This window comes from Dreissena polymorpha, chromosome 9, assembly GCF_020536995.1.
Source record: "Dreissena polymorpha isolate Duluth1 chromosome 9, UMN_Dpol_1.0, whole genome shotgun sequence".
NCBI classification, from domain to species: domain Eukaryota; kingdom Metazoa; phylum Mollusca; class Bivalvia; order Myida; family Dreissenidae; genus Dreissena; species Dreissena polymorpha.
The window spans coordinates 57,861,963-57,868,139 of NC_068363.1; positions in this window are offsets into that span (position 1 = coordinate 57,861,963).

A 6,177-nucleotide genomic window follows, 5' to 3' on the forward strand; every position below is an offset into this window, starting at 1 on the left:
CGGAGGCTGAGCATGTATCAACCCACCCCTGTTGTTGTATAAGGGTCATATGGAAGTGTTATTCTTCTTTTTCACCCTCCCAGGTTGACATTTACTGACAACAAATAACTTTTAAACAATGATTATCCGGGTTCTTCGATGTGTACTGTGCGGAGCGTAGTGCATGGTGTATTTTCCGGATCTTTATAATTGCGGGCCGTATGCGCAGCGTCTGACAGACATGCTATTGATACATGCTCAGCCTCCGGCTTTACTTCTAATAATGACCCTCATCCGTCACAAACGCTTGGATGAGGGGACATTCACCATGCAAAGAAAAAAAGGTAAACTGATAAATACACCACAAGGTGAAAAGCATTTACAATATACCTTAAAGTAGATATGCCTTTAAAAATAAAAAAATATTTACCAGAAAGACATATATATGATATATAAATGCTATTAATACTATTCTTTCATGAAGATATCAAAGTATTAAGTATACTAGTTCTGAATGCTTTTACTAGTTACAAGCATCTGTATAAATTCAACGACTGAAAAAGTTTATTTGGTGTGATCTTTTGTTTGAACTTAGTCGCTCTTCATGATGGACAAAATACAGAATCATAATGGTTCACATTCTGGTTAAATCATCTTTAAATATGATATAATGTATAATGAAACACTTGCCATTAGGACTAGAGTGATGCCCGCTGTCTCTATCTGGCTCATGAAGTACCGGTAATAACACCGAGGTCTCCTGGTCACCATCTGGGTCTCTACTTGTTCCTGTGTATGAAATTGTTCAGCTTAGTAATCCTAAAATAACACAAAAACACAAAAAACACTGTAAATAGCAACCTAAAATTTCCTTAATTAGGCCATGAATGTCTGCAAATTATTTTTTTAACTTAAATCTTCCAGTTAAGCTCTAAATGTAAAGTATCTAACAAAAAGATACCATTTTTATGAACAGTATGAAAACATTTATGAGGTATATCAGCAGCATTTTGTTTGCTATTGAACAATGGGAGTCTGCATTTTTGTCTGTATTAATTATAAACATATACTTCTCTGCTGGTGTACTCTTCCAATAGTAATTTTGTGTATATACTTTCAATGACTCTAAGGGTCAGCAAGCAAACACAGAACAACACGAGTTCCGCGGTCGGAGACATATGCCCCCCAAACAGGGCTTTGAACTAGTGACCCCAATTTCAATAGGGTCATCGACTGTCCAAAGCCAATGCGCATGTGAAGTATCAAGCCAATCGGTCAATTCATTGATGAGTTATTGATTGGAAACAATTTTCATACTTGGTGTTTAACAGTGACCTTGACCTTTGACCTAGTGACCCCAATTTCAATAGGTATCATCTACTTTCCTAAGCCAAAGCACATCGAAAGTATCAAGCCAAACGGTGAATCAGTTGACGAGTTTTTGATCGGAAACGATTTCACACTTAGTGTGCAACAGTGACCTTGACCTTTGACCAATTTTAAGACGGGTCATCTACTGTCCAAGGCCAATGCACATTGGAAGTATCAAGCCAATCGGTGAATAAGTTGATCGGACACTATTTTACTATTAATGTGTAACAGTGACCTTAACCTTTGACCAAGTGACCCCAATTTCAATAGGGGTCATCTACTGTCCAAGGCCAATGCGCATGTCAAGTATAAAGCAAATCGGTCAATTCGTTGACGAGTTATTGATTGGAAAAGATTTTCATACTTAGTGTGTTGGTGACCTTGACCTTTGACCTCGTGACCTCAATTTATGTAGGGGTCATCTACTGTTTAAGGCCAATGCACATGGGAAGTATCAAGCCAATCGGTCAATTTATTGAGGAGTTATTGATTAGAAACGATTTTCACACTTAGTGTGATAGTAACCTTGACCTTTGACCCAGTGACCCCAATTTGAATAGGGGTAATTTATTGTCCAATGCCAGTGCACATGTGAAGTATCAAGCCATTTGGTCAATTGGTTGATGAGTTATTGATCAAAACGATTTTAACGACCTAGTGACCCCATTTTCTATAAGGGTCATCTACTGTCCAAGGCCAATGCACATGTGAAGTATCAAGCCAATGGGTCAATTCGTTGAAGAGTTTTTCAAAAACGATTTTCACACTTACTGTGATAGTGACGTTGACCTTTGAACTAGTGACCCCAATTTCAATAGGGGTCATCTACTGTCCAAGGCAAATGTACATGTGAAGTATCAAGCCAATTGGTCAATTGGTGAACGAGTTATTGATTGGAAATGATTTTCACACTGAGAGTGATAGTTACGTTGACATTTGACCCAGTAACCCCAATTTGAATAGGGATCATTTACTGTCCAATGCTAATGCACATGTGAAGATGTGAAGTATCAAGCCATTTGGTCAATTGGTTGATGGGTTATTGATCGGAAACGATTTTAACGACCTAGTGACCCCAATTTCTATAAGGGTCATCTACTGCCCAAGGCCAATGCATGTGTGAAGTATCAAGCCAATCGGTCAATTTGTTGACGAGTTATTGATCGGAAACGAACTGGTATACCCCTTCTTCTTTGAAGAGGGCATAAGAAACGCCAATCAAATTAATACAGTAAACACCATTCAATGTCAATCCTGTGTTGTATAAATAAAATTGGAATTCAACCCAATTGGTTTTCACTTAAAGGCAAAGGTAGTGTTTGATCCATAACTATATCTTAGTTGACGTTCACATGAATGTGTGGAAAAAAAAACACATGAGCATTTTGCATGAACATTGTTAATAGATAATATGACACATAACCAGGCGCATACATTCAAGCCTTTATATGAGCATTAACAAGAGTACTGAACAAAAGTACATATATTATCATAAATCAAAATGTTTAAATTATACGATTTACTATTTTAAATTAAGGGTCCATAAAAAATAATATTTTGTGATAAGTAACCATTACAAAAATAATAATTAGAATATTTTTTTTTAAATATAAAACATTATTAGCAATTGAAATGCATTTTTAATATAAAAGAGCTACGCTATAAGAATATTTGGCTTAAGGAACATGCGTTCACAGGCCCATCAGGCACATCACTATCCATCTAGAATCTTTCCTTAAACATAAATTTTACATAATAAAAGCTTAAAGTGTCATCGCTGATCAGCCTGTGCAGACTTTACGTACATGTATTAATAAGTCTGCTTTTCCAAGAAACAGTCTCTATTATATTAGTTGAATGCTACTGAAAACGGACTATACTACAGGAAACTTGTATCAATACCTCTATCTTCTTCTTGAATCCCAACTTTTTCTGGCGGCTTTTCAGGATCTGGATTTGAATCACGATTCTAAAATCATAAAAAAAAATATTATATCATCGCACATAGTGCGTACCTCTCTTAAATAATTATATGTCACCTACATAGATGCTGCTTTGTATATGTTGTCCTCAGTTTGTATTGATTGTCTTCAGTTATCAAAACTTATTGCATTTTGGCTCTAAAGTTTCTTCTTTCAGAATAAATGCAAATATAACAAGACTATTGTCAAGCAATATGGTCCCCTACCGGTGAAACTCCATCATTGTCAGATGTTTTTTTATATATTTGTTGCCATAGCAACCATAATTTTTAACGTAGGAACAAAATGAAATGACGTGCATAATCTCCATATTGCCATCTATCCATGTTTCAAGTTTTGTGAAAAAATATGATGAACTTTAAAAGTTATCGCAGGATCCAGAAAAGTGTGACCGACTGACTGACTGACTGAAGAACACACAGAGCGCAAACCATAAGTCCCCTCCGGTTTCACCGGTAGGGGACAATAACATTTTTATAGTTAACCCTTTCCCACTCACAAGTAAAGTGAAAATGTGCAAACATTATCTAAAGGTTGGAAATTTGGAAATGAAGCCTTCAAAACTTGAATCTAGTAAGAAAGGCTTTTAATTAAAACTAGATCTTTGTCACAGTAGTGACGAATACCCCCACATGCCGCATTGACACAGAATATTTTGCATGTTGTCTTCACAAAAAACAGCAGACACCATGTTAAATGTTAAAATGCACTAAGTGACCCTGTGACCTAGTTTGTGACCCGTCATGGCCCATGTTCGAACTTGACCTACACATCATCTAGATACAACTTCTGACCAAGTGTGGTGAAGATTGGATGAAAAGAACTTGAATTAAAGAGCCGACACCATGCTGAACGTGTAAAATGTACTAAGTGACCCGGGCCGTGACCTAGATTTTGATCTAGCATGTCCCTTATTCAAACTTGACCTAGACATCAGCTAGATACAACTTCTGACCATGTTTGGTTTTGATAGAATGAAAACTACTTGAATTAGAGAGCGGACACCATGCTCAATGTTTAAAACGCACTAATTGACCCCGTGACCTTGTTTTTGACCCTGCATGACCCATATTCGAACTTGAACTAGACATCATCAAGATAGAACATCTGACCAAGTTTGGTGAAGATCGGATGAAAACAACTTGAACTAGAGATTTGTCACAGACGTGACGAATACCCCCATATGCCGCATTGACAAATAATATTTTGCATGTCGTCTTCACAAAAAACAGCGGACACCATGCTCAATTTTTAAAACGCACTAAGTGACCCCTTGACCTAGTTTTTTACCCAGAAAGGCCTATGTTCTAACTTGGTCTTAAGATCATCTCCATAAAACTTCTGACCAAGTTTGGTGAAGATCGGATGTAAACTACATGAATTAGAGAGCGGACACCATGCTGAATGTTAAAAAAGAACTAAGTGACCCCGTGACCTAGTTTTAGGCCCGGAATGGCCCATGTTCAAACTTGTCCTTGAGATCATTTAGATAAAACTTGTGACCAAGTTTGGTGAGGATTGGATGAAAACTACTTGAATTAGAGAGCGAACAACATGGTGAGGTTTAAAATGCACTAAGATACCCCGTGACCTAGTTTTTGACCCGGCATGACCCATATTCGAACTTGACCTAGACATCATCTAGATACAACTTCTGACCAAGTTTGGTGAAGATTAGATGAAAACTACTTGAATTAGAGAGCGGACAACATTGTGATGTTTAAAATGCACTAAGTGACCCCGTGACCTTGTTTTTGACCCGTCATGACCCATATTCAAACTTGCCCTAGACATTATCAAGATACAACTTCTGACCAATTTAGGTTTAGATTGGATAAAAACTACTTGAATTAGAGAGCGGACAACATGGTGAGGTTTAAAACACACTAAGTGACCCCATGACCTAGTTTTTGACCCGGCATGGCCCATGTTCGAACTTGACCTACACATAATCTAGTTACAACTTCTGACCAAGTGTGGTGAAGATCGGATTTACACTACTTGAAATAGAGAGCGGACACCATGCTCAATGTGTTAAACGTACTAAGTGACCCTGTGACCTAGTTTTTGATCTGGCATTGCCCATGTTCGAACTTGACCTTCATATCATCTAGATCAAACTTCTGACCAAGTTTGGTGAAGATCGGATGAAAACTACTTAAATAAGAGAGAGAACACCATGCTGAATGTTAAAAAACGCACTAAGTGACCCGTGACCTAGTTTTTGACCCGGCAAGGCCCATGTTCGAACTTGGCCTTCAGATCATCTAGATACAAGTTCTGACCAAGTTTGGTGAAGATCCGATGAAAACTACTTGAATTAGAGAGCAGACAACATGCTGAATGTTTAAAACGCACTAAGTGACCCCGTGATTTAGTTTTTGACCTGACAAGGCCCATGTTTGAACTTGGCCTTAAGATCATCTAGATACAACTTCTGACCAAGTTTGGTGAAGATCGGATGAAAACTACTTGAATTAGAGAGCAGACAACATGCTGAATGTTTAAAACGCACTAAGTGACCCCGTGACCTAGTTTTTGACCCGGCAAGGCCCATGTTCGAACTTGGCCTAGACATCATGTAGATATAACTTCTGACCAAGTTCACTCCTATATACCCCCCTAAACTTTGTTTGTGGGGGTATAATTAGAGAGCGGACACTTAATACGGACCGACCAACCGACAGACAGACAGACAGACAAGCTCACTCCTATATACCCCCTTAAACTTCGTTTTTGGGGGTAAAGTTAACTATTAAGAGATTACAAATGCGTCAAAATCAGATCTAACTGGTAAATGGTAAAATAATTATTTTCTGTATTTTTAAGAAAATTTAACTGTACC